We start from the raw sequence: 16,916 nt of genomic DNA, 5'->3' as shown, positions 1-16,916 counted from the left end.
CCCCACCAACTTCTTCTAAAATGCTCCACACAAGCGTATATGTGAACAAAAACGTAAAAAAAGACATGTGGCCATAGCTCAAAAACTTGACCTGATTGAGCAAAACCAATGTGATTTTGGGATTCAGCGCATCAGATTCGTCCTAAATCAACTGAAAAAACGCAGACAACAAATTTGTTGTTGACCAGTGTTATCAGTGCCCAGGAATGCCTGCATGGAAAGGTAAGTTTTTACCAGCCAGTGGGGACACCTGCATTGGAGGTGCCAGTCATAACTGTGAGGGGAGGCAGATAGATATTTTTAAGACCAACTCTAGTGGTGGTTAGAGGGACGGGGGAGGTGCTGTGGGTTAAAACAAAGAGCCTAGGACTTGCCGATCAGAAGGTCAGTGGTTCGAATCCCCGCGACGGGGTGAGCTCCTGTTGTTCAGTCCCTGCTCCTGCCAACCTAGCAGTTCGAAAGCACATCAAAGTGCAAGTAGATAAATAGGTACCGCTCCAGCGGGAAGGTAAACGGCGTTTCCGTGCACTGCTCTGGTTCACCAGAAGCGGCTTAGTCATGCTGGCTATGCTGGCCACATGACTTGGAAGCTGTACGCCGGCTCCCTCAGCCAATAAAGTGAGATAAGCGCCGCAACCCCAGACTGGACCTAATGGTCAGGGGTCCCTTTACCTTTACCTAGTGGTGGTTGCAATTTGTTTCGACCCGTTTTTAATGCTGCATTTTCCATTGTTGTGACCTGCTCTGGAACCTAGTGGGTGAAGGGCAAGTAAGAAATATAACAACAACAAGAACAACTTGTTCCATTGCTTTCTTTGCAAAGCTAACACCAGGTTATATGACAGCAAAGAGAGAAGGCTACTTTACACTATCAAGGAACAAGTTTATAGCACTATTCTACCCAAGGATAAGGCTATTATATATTCCATAGATAAATAAATTAAATATAGATAGACAGAAGGAACGGTAGGTGGTTTTACTTTCAAGATTGCAAGACAAAGCAGACTCTAGCTAGTATCAGCAACAGGAACCACTTAATGAGTTTCCTGCTTCTCTTCTGCCCTCTTGTTTGGAAGCTGAAGCAATGGCATTTAAATTTTTTCTTTATTGCTTCTGATTTGGGTCCTCTTCCTTGTTCATTCGCCCACTCGTATATCCCCCCCAAACTGACACCCTCTAAATCACACTGTCGGCCACACTCCTATTTGACTAATTTATTAACCCCAGCTCTCACATCTGCTATTTACTTAGGTCGTATTTTTTCCTATTACCTGTGTAAATCTTTATTCAGATTTGTCGGTGGAGAAAATAATAATGATGAGAGGCAAAGGATGGAGGCCTAACCAGAGAGTGGAAGGATTTTGGCCCCTGCAAATGGTTCTGCTCTGAGAGACTTTAGTAATGAGGAAGGTGATAATATTTTCATTATTTGTACTCTTCCCATCTGACTGGGTTGCCCCAGGTCAACTCGCCTCCCCTACAATGTCCTGAACACAGCAAAGGTGGACAGAACCCAGACTGGCATCTACTGGGAGTTGGAGAATGATGCAATTGGTTGCCAAGGATTTAGCAAAAAGCTACAAGAACAGGAATCCTGTTGGATCAGACCAGTGAGTGACCCACCTAGTACAGCACCCTGCTCACACAGTTGCCAACCACATGTCTCTGGGAAGCTTTCAAGTAGACCACAACATCTGCAGAGCTCCAGAGAAAGGAAGAAATTCTCATTTTTTTGCAGCCCAGCCTTATACTCAGAAGCAAAACACACAATGCTCAACGGGACTTTCTTCTGCTGGGTGCCGCCTTCATTAGATTTACTAAACCCCTTTCTGAGTGTATGATTCTGAATTGAGAAAATTAAGTTGAGCGGGGGAGAGAAATCAAAGGGGCCCATGAGTGAATTGTCACTGAAGCATTTCCAGGTCCATTGAAGATCATTTCTTCAATTACGCATTGCAAAACGCAGCGTGTGACTCCAGCTTTTATCCTAACTGACAACATCTTGATCTGCTTCACAGGGGCAGGATCTGTATAGTAACTGGGGGCTGGTTTGAAATTCCATTTAAAAGCATTTTCTTTCCACAGTTCCTCTCCACTTTGCTCCAGGAAGCAGCTGCTGCAAAGATTGGGTGCCTGATTCATGCCTCAAGGCAGGTGGAAACACACAGGATCTCTGTGAGAACAGCCAATATCCATGTTAATGTTGAATATCTACAAACAACAACAATTGCCCCCTAGCTGTGTTCTGTCGTAACACTAAACCATGGCTTAAACCATGGTTTAAACACTACCATGGTTTAAACACGAAGCCATGGCTTAAACCATGGTTTAAACACTAAACTATGGCTTAAATCATGGTTTGGATTTGATATCCCGCCTTTCACTCCCCTTCAGGAGTCTCAAAGCGGTTAACAATCTCCTTTCCCTTCCTCCCCCACAACAAACACTCTATGAGGTGAGTGGGGCTGGGAGACTTCAAAGAAGTGTGACTGGCCCAAGGTCACCCAGCAGCTGCATGTGGAGGAGCGGAGACGCGAACCCGGTTCCCCAGATTACGAGACTACCGTTCTTAACCACTACACCACCCTGGCTTAACCACTACACCACCATGGTTTGGCGCAGGGATGAAGAACCTTTGGCCCTTCAGGTGTTGCTGGACTGCAACTCCCATCACCATCCCTGAGCATTGGCTTTGCTGGTTCGCTGGTGCCAAACCTGTCGCTTAGCACCATGAAGATGATCTTAGCCTTCTTCCAAGGCTCATAATGCTTGCACACTCTCACAGCTCCTTTCCTCCTGCATGGCTGGGAGGAAGATTTCAGAAGCTGGCTAGTTGAAACTACTCGTAGTTAGTGTTAGTTAGTGTTAAGCATACTACGTTTGTTTGGATGAAACAAGCCATGGTTTGCTAAAACTAGAGGCGAAAGTTTCCAAATGCCTCTTCTCAGATGTCAGGGCTGGCTGAGCTGCAGGTCAGCATGGAGACTCAAAGATGAGCAGTAAAGTTGATTCTTTATTTAAGGAAACAGAATACAAACGGAAAAATTATGGGCAAGACTGGCCCCCAATAAAGCAGTTGCCAGAACTGACAATCTGTGCCTCCCACTTTCCCTTAAGTCTCCTCGCTGTCTGACTGTTTTCCCAGCCATCTTAAACTCCATCTGGGAGGGGCCCCCTGTTCACTCTGTGCTCCTTGTTCTGTTACATGCAAGGCTGGAGACAAGGGAGGATGGGAGCCTAATACAGTAGGAATAGCAGGCTCCTGTGAAACTGCTGCAGCCTCTGCCCCCTCCTCCTCAGCTGCTTGTCCTAAGTCTTCAGTGCTTTCTGCCTCTGGTTTCTCTCTCTCACTCAAGCTTGTTGCTTGTTTAGCATCCAACCATTCATCCTCTGTCCTGTCTTCAGTATCCTATCACCACTACTCTCCTGACTCTGATCCTTTCTCCCTGAGGCTTCCCTAGGGGGTTCTCCAGATGGAGCTTCCCACCACTCCTCATTGTCCAGTAAGTCCCTGAGTGGGAGGAGGAGAGGAAGAAGGAGAATTGCAAGTGTTACAGGCCTTGGAGGAGGTCAGGCTCATTTACAGAGCCCCAAGCCATGATTTAATGTTGCATCTGAATGTTGCCATTGCAAATTACCATGTAATGGTGCTAATTAGTCTAGAGCGTTTATCCCTGATACACTGGATTTCTGTGGGTAGGGTCTTTCTGATGAGGGAAAATGGAATGTGTGGATTGGTTGTATGAGCCAGTTTGCACATGATGCACAAAGCAATGGTATTTATTTATTCATTGAATTTATATACTGCCCTACACCGGCAGGTCTCAGAGCGCTTCACAGTCTACCACTTCTGCTCTGATGGCAGGTGGGAAGATGTTCCCTCTGTGAAACCTCCCTAGTTGCAGTAATCTAGCACATCAGTGAGAAGGCTATGCCTTCTCATACTAGCTCATATCTTGCATGGAAGAAAGGGCCCTACTTCTTTTCTTATCTGAAGAAGTGTGTGTGCACACGAAAGCTCATACTAATAACTAACTTAGTTGGTCTCTAAGGTGCTACTGGAAGGAATTTTTAAATTTTCTTTTCTCATAGTTACTCCAGAATCTTCTAGAGTTACACCTTGAGCCTTCAAGACGTGGCACAATGTTCAGCAAATCCTTTCATTCAAGGGGCTAAAGATGTGTTGTGCCAGCCAGGAACTCAAATAAAGACTGGTCATTGAATGAGTTCTTCTGAAACCTCATGATCTTCTCTCAGTGTGCTGAAAAATCCAACTTGTTTAATTCTCTAGCAATGACTTTCCTACTCCATAGGTGTTCCTTTTTTATTTGGATGTGTGCCTGCATTTGTGTGGTTGCACGGCAAAGCGATGTTTTCATTTTTCACATTGTATCCTTCTCTTCAGCTCTATTAATGGTGAGGAGTGGGGGGTGGGGGTGGGAACCCATGCAGTTATCTGCGATTATCGCTTTTCGCTGGATAAACCACCCATGACATAGTAAGAGATTTTTTTCCTTGACGCTGGAAGCGTTGGCTGCAATGCTCAACAGAGTGTGCATGTAGCTTTTCCAGAGGTAACCACTGTAAAATATCAGCAACACCACGACCGTGTTATACATCCCTTTTTGGAATACAGCCGCCTTCTCTTTTCATCAGACCCGTATAATGCGATGCACAGCCACATATTCAATCAGCCAAGCTTGTTTTCCTCCAACACGCAGGCTGTGCCTGAGACCCGCAATGCCTCTTCCACCCCACCCCCCACTCCTCTTTGCGGCATTTAAGCAAAGAGCTGGAAAGGGAGAAAAAACAAAAAGCTCCTATTAGAGCAATTTCTGCCTTTCCCCTCTCCATTTTCTGCATGCTAATGGATATTTAAAAAAAAGAAAGAAGAATACAATAAATTTACTTCTTTTCTGGTTTGGGTTGGCTTGGTTGACCTGATCTTAGCCTAGGGCAAAAAGCAGGCAAGCAGAGAAGGCAGAAAGCAAACAAGGGATGTCTCAGGAAACATGCTTTGTGGAGATGAGCATCAAAGACCTCGATTCCACTCTGCATCCAGCTCCCTTTTTTGGGAACCAAAGGGGTGGGTTTGGTTGGATGTTAGCAGGAAAGTGAGGAGGCTAACCATCCTTTGGGTGAAGAGTGGGTACCAATGCAAGGAATGCTTCTAAGAAGGAGAAATATTCACATATGGACTTGTGAAAGGAGGTGTGTGTGTGTTTGTTTGCATATGAGAGAGAGAGAAAGAGAGAGAGAGAGAGAGAGAGAGAGGGAAGAAAAGGGAGAATGTACAGTGGTACCTCGGCATAAGAACTTAATTTGTTCTAGAGGTCAGTTCTTAACCTGAAACGGTTCTTAACCTGAGGCGTGCTCTTGCTAATGGGGCCTCCTGCTGCCGCTGCGCGATTTCCATTCTTATCCCGGGGCAAAGTTCTTAACCTGGAGCAACCACTTCCTGGTTAGCGGAGTTTGTAACCTGAAGCGTCTATAACCCGAGGTACTGTTACAAAAGTTGATAGCAAGATTCCAGGGGGTTCCAGGTGTTCACCCAGGGTCTGTGCTCCTTTGAAGAAGTGATTTATGTGATTTATCCACATATTTATTCTGGAGTGAGTCCAGATCTTACAGCATGGCCATTTCAAGAGGGGCTTGCTCCTCACAGCAGTGCAACCTGGAATCCAAGGCATCTCTCCCAGCTGAAAGATGGATTTCTGTCTCTGGGTGCAGAGTGGGTGGGCGCTGGCTGTTTCCTCAGAGGGGGCAGGGAGGGTGGGTGTGCACCCCCAGCTTCCCCTGATGCCGCCTGTTTCCCCCAACATGGAGGGGGGGGGTGGATGCAGGTGTTGGGATTTTTATCTATCCGAGCTGCTCCAGCGAGTGGTACTATGATTTGTATACATCACGTGAGTGTCTGATAGAGCACAAGGAAGTCTGTATTATCTGTTCTGAGTACTATTGGAAGTCGTTTTCACTTCTGTGTGTGTAGCGTTTCTGTACCAGTGTTCAGAGAGCACAGATGTACTGATGGAGTCTCTGTATATAATACTGTAAATAAAGTAGTTTTAGAACTACAGTGGTACCTCGCAAGACGAATGCCTCGTAAGACGAAAAACTTGCAAAACGAAAGAGTTTTTCGTTTTTTGAGTTGCTTCACAAGACAGATTTCCCTATGGGCTTGCTTTGCAAGACGAAAACGTCTTGCAAGTTTGTTTCCTTTGTCTTGCAAGTTTGTTTCCTTTTTCTTAAAACCGTGCATTCACTTCGAGGAGCAACTCATAGCATGCGGTGGTAGCCTTTTTTGAGGTTTTTGAAGACTTTGGTGATTTTTGAAGCTTTTCCAAAGTCCGTGCTTCGCAAGATGAAAAAACTCGCGGAAGGAATTAATTTCGTCTTGCGAGGCACCACTGTACGATTGAGTCTTTCTTCTGCTATGATATACCAGAAGACTGGCATGCTCTTTTCAGGAGAGAAGGGTAGCTTATTACCAGCAACTCTGGACTGAAGAAGATTTACAGCCAGAGAGGGCCACCGGGGAACACTCCGAAGACTTGGGAAGTTTGCAGCTGTGGCGTTTGCCTCCTAGGTGGGTCATAAGGAAAGGGTTAAAATGAGTGTGATGTGATTGGCCAGTGGAAACTGATAGGGGGAGTTAGAATGAGAGTTGGAGTGTGTGGAAGTCAGTTGAGAGTTGGGAGTCGGAGAAGGAAGAGGGAGGAATATTCTGTGGGTTGGTCGAGTTGTGTGGTGAGAGAGTGAGAGGAATTGTTAGGTGGAGTCAGATAGTTGGGATAATCAGTTGGAAGTTGTTAGGAACGAATAGGACAGTTAAGGAACTAAGATTAAGAAACCGACAAGAAAGATTAACTGAAACCATAAGCTTGTTCATGCCTATAAATAAACTTGATTATTTGTTAATGTTAACACCTGACTGGACTCTGTGTGTACCCGTGAGAAACGGGTTGGTGGCAGCGAAGAAAGCAAACACAGTGATGGCACAGGGTCAATAGACAGTCAAATGTCTGGAGACCCTGTGTGATCGCCACAGCAGCCTTCCCAGCAGGGAGGGCGTGTGTTCACCGATGGGGCAGGGGTGGGCACACACGCAGCATCAAAGCAGCCCCTCCCAATGTCTCCAGCGCAGGGTGGGTGTCAATCGACCAGAATTCATCGCAGGATCTACCCATGGATCACAATCAACGCACTGGACATGTCTGCCTTAGGGCAAGGAGGAAAGAACAGTTCTCTTGCATTGCCAGTGGCCCTCAATGCCCCTGTATTGTTTCTCAATGGCCCAAGCTCAGCCAGGTCCCTTTGCATAGGCAAGCCCAGGAATTCCTCTGCAGCTGGTATTTCTTCCTTCATCTCAGTTAATCAAAATCCTACTATTTATCAATTTCATATGTTTAGGGGAAGGTCTTCCTAATGTTATATGAAGAGCCTGTTGGATCAGGCCAATGGCCCAGCATCCTGTTCTCACAGTGGCCAATCAGATGATGATGATGATGATGATGATGATGATAATAATAATAATAATAATAATAATAATAATTTATACCCCGCCCATCTGGCTGGGTTTCCCCAGCCACTCTGGGCGGCTTCCAACAGAATATTAAATACAATAATCTATTAAACATTAAAAGCTTCCCTAAACAGGGCTGCCTTCACTGCCTTCAGATGTCTTCTAAAAGTCTGGTAGTTGTTTTTCTCTTTGACATCTGGTGGGAGGGCATTTCACAGGGCGGGTGCCACTACCAAGAAGGCCCTCTGTCTAGTTCCCTTTAACTTGGCTTCTCGCAGTGAGGGAACGCCAGAAGGCCCTCGGTGCTGGACCTCAGTGTCCGGGCAGAATGAAGGGGGTGGAGACATTCCTTCAGGTATACTGGACCGAGGCCATTTAGGGCTTTAAAGGTCAGCACCTACAGGAAGCCCATAAGCAGAAGGGCACAAAAATGCTCTCCCCTCCTGTGGTTTCTGGCAACTGGTGTTCAGAAACATTGCTGCCTTCAGGGGTCCTAACTTGAATCAAATATTGGGGGGAGGGCAGATATCAGTTTGAGTATCAGTTACTCTGGGTGGGGGGCGCCCCTGCAAAATGTGGGGTTTGCACTGTAAAATGCTGCAAAACGATCACAAAATGTTGGTACCAGTTTGGAGTGAATGTTAGACTTTTGAGTGATATCTGTGAACCCCAGTTTGATATATCAATCGCTCAGTTGTGGGGTGCTGCAAAATGCTGCAAAGCGATTGCAAAACTTTGGCACCGATTGGGAGGGGATCCCAAATTTTGGGGTTCATAGTTAATGAAGCTCAAGTAAAGCCTACTCTTTAACCAAAATTCACAAGCCAGGCACTGCTTGTTTTGCAAACTAAAGAGCTCCCATAGGTCATTAATTGGGCTCAGTAATTGAGAGCTGGACCATAAAGAAGACTGATCATCGAAGAATTGATGCTTTTGAATTATGGTGTTGGAGGAGACTCTTGAGAGTCCCATAGACTGCAAGAAGATCAAACCTATCCATTCTTAAGGAAATCAGCCCTGAGTGTTCACTGGAAGGACAGATCCTGAAGCTGAGGCTCCAATACTTTGGCCACCTCATGAGAAGAGAAGACGCCCTGGAAAAGGCCCTGATGTTGGGAAAGATTGAGGGCACAAGGAGAAGGGGACAACAGAGGAAGAGATGGTTGGACAGTGTTCTTGAAGCTACCAACATGAATTTGACCAAGCTGAGGGAGAAAGTGGATGACAGGAGTGCCTGGCATGCTCTGGTCCATCGGGTCACAAAGAGTCGGACACGACTAAATGACTAAACAACAACAACAAAAATTGAACCCTATTTCAACAGGTTATTGGGCCCAGCTATTTCAACAAGGGAAATTAGTTTGTATAAATAAACCCAATATTCAATTCAGCCTCATTTCTACCTAACCTTTGTGGTAATGGATTTGCAATGTGGGCCACTCCCATCCTGGACCCCTGTGCTCTGATAAAATGTACTTAGGGTATTTTCTCCTTTATGCTCAGGCTCTGCTGAAATGCATTTGTGGTTCAAATCTTGCGGATCAACAGGTTCGAACTGCAGTAAGTTGCGGCATATAGACAGTTCCTCTGTCAGCAAAAAGCAGGGCTAAGTGGCTCTAAAGTACGAACACTAAAATGTCATTCTAGTCCCCCAGGAGATGCCGGTGCCCTTGGGACTGTCTGTGGCTGCCAGTTTGATGGTGCCATGCGAACTGGCCTTGCAGGAGTCACAGAGAGGGAGCAAATATGCAGAGGATAAGAGATGAAGAGAACATAAGGCAATGCACATTAGGGCAGAATCTCTCCCAGGGGACTAGTTAATTTTAAGTTTCTTTGTTAACAGTTTCATAGTGTATTAGTCTTTGACCTTGCTGGGCTCACCGGAGACTATCGTAGACATACCTTCTCCTCTTCCTTGCTCTCTGCTTTTAATTTTCTCCAAGATTAATAAAAGACACCGAAGAGCTCCTGTAGGAATTAGGGTCTTGGACAGGGGGAGGGGAGAGATGAGTTTTGTCCCTTTTTACAGTCACTGATAAAGAATTATGGATATACAAGGTGGGGAAAGAGTTGGTGAGGATCAATGGCAGATAGCATATAGGACTCTGCTAGATCCATGCGATTTCCAGTTGTTTGGTAAGAAGTTCTTGATTCCGAATTGTGTTTAACAATTGCAGCAGAACTTTATTGATTTAAAAGCATTTACCAACCTCTCAAGATTTCAAAAATCTCTGCATGGTGTATAGTCTAAAAAGCAAATGATATATCATTAAAGCATTCTATACATTACACACAAAAACACCAAAGGAATACGAGTGAAATCCAATAAGCAATGCTAATGCTGTGTGAATGAGGAACAGGTGGCTGTGGGAGCGGGTAGCTCTTGAGGAGATTTCACCCCTCCCATACCCAAGAATCTCCTGATGATCTCCTGAGGTCTCTACTGACTCTACAGAGAGGAGGAGCAATGTACTGCTCTCTACATAATTAGTCAAGTGAGTGTGTGTGAGAGAGAGAGTCAGTCAGTGTGTCGGAGAGAGAGTGAGTGCAAGAGATCGTGTTTAGAGATAAGGTTGCTGCTAAGAGCAGCTGCAGGCACTCAGAGTATAGCATTGATTTATGCTCAGAATATTTAGCTCTGTATATAGTTTTGTATTATAGCTGTAGTTACAGAATAAAAGGAAGATACTCTACAGAGCTGCTCTCCGAGTGGTTTATACTCTGCAAGACTCTGCAAAACGCTGCTGCGCAACGACTGTATAATTGAGACAGTGAATCCAGTGCTCTCAGCTCCAAGCTGTGAGTCCACAGCACTGTGACCTGTTCCTGTGAGAAAGGAGGTCTCTGGCAGTGCTACCCAGCTCGCCTAGCCCAGTCGGGGTTGTAGTGCATGAGTCCAGTTGGTACACTGGCTCAAGGGCGATGCTGACAGCTCTAGCTTCCAAGCTTTCAACCCGGCTCTATAAAACAGATTTTAAATTTTTAAACCCTATAAGTAGGGTTTCTTTTTCTAGCTAGAGCTCACCAGCACCTCTCAGGTGGGCGCCATTGTCATTACTGTGGTACCTCGGATTACAGATGCTTCAGGTTACAGACTCCGTTAACCCAGAAATAGTACCTCAGGTTAAGAACTTTGCTTCAGGATGAGAACTGAAATTGTGTGGTGGCGGCGGGAGGCCCCATTAGCTAAAGTGGTACCTCAGGTTAAGAACAGTTTCAGGTTAAGAATGGACCTCTAGAACGAATTAAGTTCTTAACCTGAAGTACCACTTTAGCTAATGGGGGCCTCATTGCGAGAAGTGAGGTTACAGGGAACCAGGCAGAGGGCCTTCTCAGTAGTGGCGCCCACCCTGTGGAACACCCTCCCTTCAGATGTGAAGGAAATAAGCAGCTATCCTATCTTTAAAAGACATCTGAAGGCAGCTCTGTTTAGGGAAGTTTTTAATATTTAATGCTGTACTGTTTTTAACACAAGATTGGGAGCCGCCCAGAGTGGCTGGGGAAACTCAGCCAGATGGGCAGGGTATAAATAAAGAAATTATTATTATTATTGTTGTTGTTGTTGTTGTTGAACAAGGGAGGCATTCATGGTGAGTTCCGGCACCTCTTTTTCTAGCAAAATGGCGCTACCTATAAGCTTCCTGTATAAGGTGATTAGCAACTGGACGTTTGTGCAATAAATTCCACTCTTGCTTGGTTAGCAAATAGCCCAGCATCCAGTACTGCCTCACCCTTTGGCTTCCTCTCCCCCACCTCTTTGGTTTCCTCTTCTGTACTGTTGCCTCCACCATAGGAACCCATAGGGAATTTTTCTCTCTGCTGCACCCTGACGATTAAGAAGCAATAGGGTAAGGTGGGGTGGATCAGTAGGCTGGGGCCAGTGATGAATTTTGTGCTCCATTCAAGCTCTCTGTGGTGGTGGCAGATCCTTGCATTTCCTCCCTCCCAGACACAGAGCTTTGATTTGCATCCCTAGATTATCGCCAATGTGCTGGAGTGGCATTGCACAGCAAATCTCCAAGGCCCTCCTCTTTCCATTTGTGCTGAGTTGCTCTCTGTTTTCCTCCGTGTGCCCTTGAAGCAAAGGCAATTGGTTCCTCCACTTCTCTTTGCATCTGGGACGTGGCTGCTCCCACCCCATATGGGCATGTGAGGCGTTGCCAGTTGCCTGGGTAAATCACATTAACAACTCAAAGGCCAGCGAGGCATTTGAATCAGGACTGAATAGGGCCAGACTCCCTCTGGAGCCCCTTTCCCCAGCTCCAATGTCACTGTGTCAACAGTAATGGGCAATAATAATGTCATTGCTGAATCGTGGGGTTTGGGCTCCCTTTCATTTCACTTGCATGGGTACAGAACAGCCTACTGGAGAATAGGAGTCAACTTTCAAAGATTTTCAAAGGAGAAGGGCCATAGCCCAGTGCAGAAGGTTCCAGGTTCAATTCCTGACATCTCCAAGTAAGAGTGAGAAAGACCTCCTGTCTGAAACCCCAGAGAGTTGCTGCCAGTCTGTGCAGACAAGCCACAGCCAGATGGTCCATTGGTATAAGGCAGCTGGCTATGTTCCTTCAAATGCTCCACTATGGCAAGGCCTCTGCTGCTGAGTTTATTTACAAAAGCATACAGGGGTGCCTTGGCCTGTAGAACAGTGATGGGGAACCTGTGTCCCTACAGCTGTTGGTGGGCTACAGCTGCTACCCACCCTGACCATTGGCCATGCTGGCCCAATGTCAGGGTCCGTTCTGAGGAGGGCTGCACTGAGGAGGAATGGTGGGAGCCTCCTACTTCCCCTGCTCCTGATCTGGATCCTGAATCTTCTCAGGAGCAGGGGGACAGTATAGATTTGGAACAGTGGTTTGCAGAGGGGCATAGTTCAGAAGGCAGAAGCTGGGAAATTCTGGATAGGGAACAGCTAGGAGAAGAAGCACTGGGGGAGAGAGGGTTAACAGATTCACTGTCTCTGGAAAGCATTCATCTGCTCTCCCTAAGGTCAAGAAGAGCTGAGAAAGTGGCAGAACAGAAAGCATAGAGGGTATAAACTCAGGTTACAAGTGTTGCGATGCGTCCAAGGGAACAGGGGCAATTGGCAGACCCCCCAGCTGGCTCCAGCCCACCGGCCGGCAGCCAGGTCGAACTCCAGTCCCTCAGTTCTGCATCAAAACTGCGACTCAGAGCTTCAGAAGCCTTTCAAAAGCTGAGCACGCAAGCCAGCAGAGATAACAAACTCTTTATGACGGAAGGGCAGACAGAGGCATATGTAAAGCATATTTACAAGCAGTTTATTCAGTATAGATCAGGACAAATGAAAAACATGTCTTCTCCCCTTCATGTGCAAGCAAGAAGCATAAGGCAAAAGCTATACACAAACAGAAGTTCCCAGCAGGCTGTGCTGGAATGTAAACAGACATGTGACATACAACAGCTCCACACATCTGTTTAGGTGAAATGGAACATCAATATCCTAACAACAAGACACAGGAGTGACGTGGATGACTAGGGACGTAAGGGGTGGGATTCTTAATTGGGAGCAGCGCCATTCCTAGGAAATGGGTTCTTTGTTCTCTCACTGTGATCATTAAAGTTTCTAACCTGTCAGAAGACCCCTTTTCCTTTGTTCTGCTTATCTACTGCCACGGGGAGGAAGCCTGACACCCAACAAGGACTGAGCATGCTCAGTGGCCAGTGAATGCTGACTCTTGGGGAAGCGGAAAACAAGCGAAGCCAGGTGAGTGGGGAATAAAATGGAATACCATAGAGGAGGCAAATGGCTTACTGACTTCGACAGTGCTTCTTCACCCAGTACACAGTTAAACTATGGAAGATGTAGAGATGGCCACCAACTTGGATGGCTTCAAAAGAGGTTCAGACAATACTGGCTACGATGGCTGTTTTACCTCCACTATCAAAGGCAGGAATGTTTCTGAATCCCAATTGCTGGGAGCCACAAGTGTTGAGAGGGCTGTTGTGCTGAGGTTGTCATTGAGGGTTTCCCATCAGAGCATCCAGTCGGCCGCTTTGATTTTTTTTTTTTAAATATTTTTATTAATTTTACAGAATAAAAAAGAACAAAGAATAAAATACAAAAGTTTCATAAATCATATTTCTTTTACAGAATCTTTTGGACTTCCCCACATCTTCCCGAATCTGCATTATTTATAATACCAATTTCAGCATTTTGTTATCTTATTTCATCACTTATTGTATCTTTCATTTTGTCATATTACCCTTTTCAATATATTTATAACCCAATGTTCATAATACAAAATCTTCAGCTATTTATTATCTTATTTCATTACTTATTGTATCTTTCAGTTCATTATTGTATCTTTCCATTTCATGTTACCAAAGTCAAAGTTATTGTGACCATGATCTTATATATTGTGATTAAAACGTAATGCAATAAAGATTTTTCTTAATTTCACCTCTCTTTTCTTGTGCCTTAATTTTAATTTCACCTAATTACCATTGCTGGGGCTAATATTTCCTAAAAAGTGCATTTTCTTAACATTCATACAGCTTATAATATTTTTGTAAATAGTCCTTAAATTTTTTCCAGTCCTCTTCCATTTTTTCTTCTCCCAAGTCTCGGATTCTGCCAGTCATTTCCGCCAGTTCCATATAGTCCATCAACTGCGTCTGCCATTCCTCCAGTGTGGGTAAATCTTGTGTCTTCCAACACTTTGCGATGAGAATTCTTGCTGCTGTTGTAGCATACATAAAAAAGGTTCTATCCTTCTTTAACACATTCTGGTCTACAATGCCCAGAAGGAAGGCCTCCGGTTTCTTAGGCAAGGTATATCTAAATACCTTTTTTAACTCATTATAGATCATTTCCCAAAAGGCCTTCACTTTCGGACATGTCCACCAGAGATGAAAGAACGTCCCTTCCGCCTCTTTACACTTCCAGCATTTATTATCAGACAGGTGATATATCTTAGCAAGCTTGACTGGGGTCATGTACCACCGGTATATCATTTTCATAATATTTTCTTTCAGGGCACTACATGCCGTGAATTTCAATCCGGTGGTCCATAACCTTTCCCAGTCCTCAAACATAATGTTATGTCCAATATCCTGTGCCCACTTTATCATGGCGGATTTGACTGTCTCATCCTGTGTATTCCATTTAAGCAGCAAGTTATACATTCTTGAAAGTAATTTGTCTTTAGGTTCTAACAATTCTGTCTCTAATTTCGATTTTTCCACCTGGAACCCAACCTTTTTGTCTGTTTTGAAAATTTCCCGAATTTGAGCATAATGCAACCAGTCTCGCACCTTACTTTTTACATTTTCAAAACTCTGCAGCTTCCAATTGTCACCATCTTTTTCAATTAGTTCCCAATATTTTGGCCAGTAGGCCTCCATGTTAAGTCTCTTACGTGCCTTGGCCTCCGCCGGTGAAAGCCACCTTGGTGTTTTACTCTCCAATAAGTCTTTATATTTTGTCCAGACCATAAAAATTGCTCTTCTAACAATATGGTTTTTGAACATTTTATGAACTTTAACCTTGTCATACCACAAATACGCATGCCACCCAAAAGCGTTATCAAACCCTTCCAGATCTAGGACATCGGTGTTCTCTAACAAAAACCAGTCTTTCAACCAGCAGAAGGCTGCAGATTCATAATATAACCTCAAGTCTGGCAGGGCAAATCCCCCCCTTTCTTTCGCATCTGTTAGTATTTTAAACTTAATTCGGGGCTTTTTGCCCTGCCAAACAAACTTAGAAATATCCCTCTGCCACTTTTCGAAGCATACCACTTTGTCCACAATCTGCAGGGTCTGAAACAAAAATAACATTTTCGGCAAAACATTCATCTTTATAGCTGCTATTCGGCCTAACAAGGAAAGTTTTAGTCTTGTCCAAGTTTCCAAATCCCTTTTGATTTCTGACCAACATTTCTCATAGTTGTCCTTAAACAAATTCAAGTTTTTAGAAGTCAAGAACACCCCTAAGTATTTTACCTTTTTAACCACATTTAATCCTGTCTCTTTCAAAAACTCATCTGTTTCTGTAGACGTTAGGTTCTTAGCTAAGACCTTAGTCTTTTGCTTGTTCAACTTAAATCCCGCCACCCGACCATAATCAGATATTAAATCCAAAACTCTTTTTGTGCTAGAAACTGGCTCCTGTAATGTTAGTACCAAATCATCTGCAAATGCTTTCAGTTTATATTGTTTCACTCCGACCTCAATGCCCCGAACTGACCGGTCCCTTCTAATCATATTCAAAAGCACCTCCAGGACCGAGATAAACAATAATGGGGATAGAGGGCACCCTTGTCGTGTCCCTTTTTCAATATTGAGTTCCTCCGTCACCACATTGTTTACTATCAATTTAGCTTTTTGGTCTGAATATATTGCTTCTATACCATTTTCAAACCCCCGTCCCACTCCCATCCCTTCCAAATTTTTCTTCATGAACATCCAAGAAATGTTGTCAAAGGCTTTCTCCGCATCAATAAAAATTAACGCCGCTCTAGTGTTAATATTTGTTTGTAAGAGTTCCAAGATGTCAATAATGTTTCTCGTATTGTCAAACAAATGCCTACCCGGGAGAAAGCCTGCTTGGTCCTTGTGAATCACTTCATTCAATACCTTTTTAAATCTATTTGCCAAAATGTCTGCAAAAATTTTGTAATCCACGTTTAGGAGTGAGATGGGACGGTAGTTCTTAAGTTGAGTCTTTTCAGCTTCTGTTTTAGGGATCAATGTGATGAAAGCTTCTTTCCACGTTTCTGGCGCCTTCTTACCCTCCATAATCTGGTTACATACCTCCATCAAGGGTTGTATCAAATAGTCCTTCAAAACCTTATAATATTTGGAGGTAAGTCCATCAGGGCCTGGAGATTTGCCTAATTGGAGGTTCTGTATGGCACTCTCGATTTCCTGCTGTGTAACTTTAACATTCAGGGTTGTTCTCATTTCCTGAGGAATTTTTTGTAATCCGTTAGTTTTAATAAATTGATCTATCTCAGATTCTTTCTGCGGCCCTTGTGCATAGAGATCTTTGAAATATCTCTGGAAACATTTCCTAATTTCTTCAGGCTTCTGAACCATTCTTCCTTCAATCTCTAGATTTGTAACTGTATTTAATTTTTGTCTTTTTTTCAACTGCCATGCTAGCAGTTTCCCACATTTATTTGCTGAATCGAAAGATCTTTGTCTCATTTGTTTAATTTTCCACTCCACTTCTTGGTTTATCAGTTTCATATATTGGGCCTGGAAAAATTTCACTTCTCTCAGCACTTCCTTAGACTTGGGCCTAGATCTTAATTTCCTTTCACCCTCACTTATTCTCTCCAATATCTTCTGCTTCTTTTCATTCCAGAGTCTTTTCTTTACAGTGTTTTGTTGTATTAGAAACCCTCTCATCACCGCTTTACTTGCGTCC

The 16,916-nt window shown here is 44.3% G+C and overlaps 1 long non-coding RNA gene across 1 annotated transcript in view; it reads right to left on the bottom strand.

Annotated features, from left to right (window-relative positions):
• LOC309350463 overlaps positions 1-16,916 on the bottom strand; it is a 597,274-nt gene that overhangs the window by 287,683 nt on the left and 292,675 nt on the right. The window lies entirely within an intron of this gene.

The sequence above is a fragment of the Podarcis erhardii genome, assembly GCF_964252035.2.
Source record: "Podarcis erhardii genome assembly, chromosome: 9".
Classification (NCBI taxonomy): domain Eukaryota; kingdom Metazoa; phylum Chordata; class Lepidosauria; order Squamata; family Lacertidae; genus Podarcis; species Podarcis erhardii.
The sequence above is the reverse complement of the archived record's forward strand: the minus strand, read 5'-3'. Positions and strand labels throughout refer to the sequence as shown.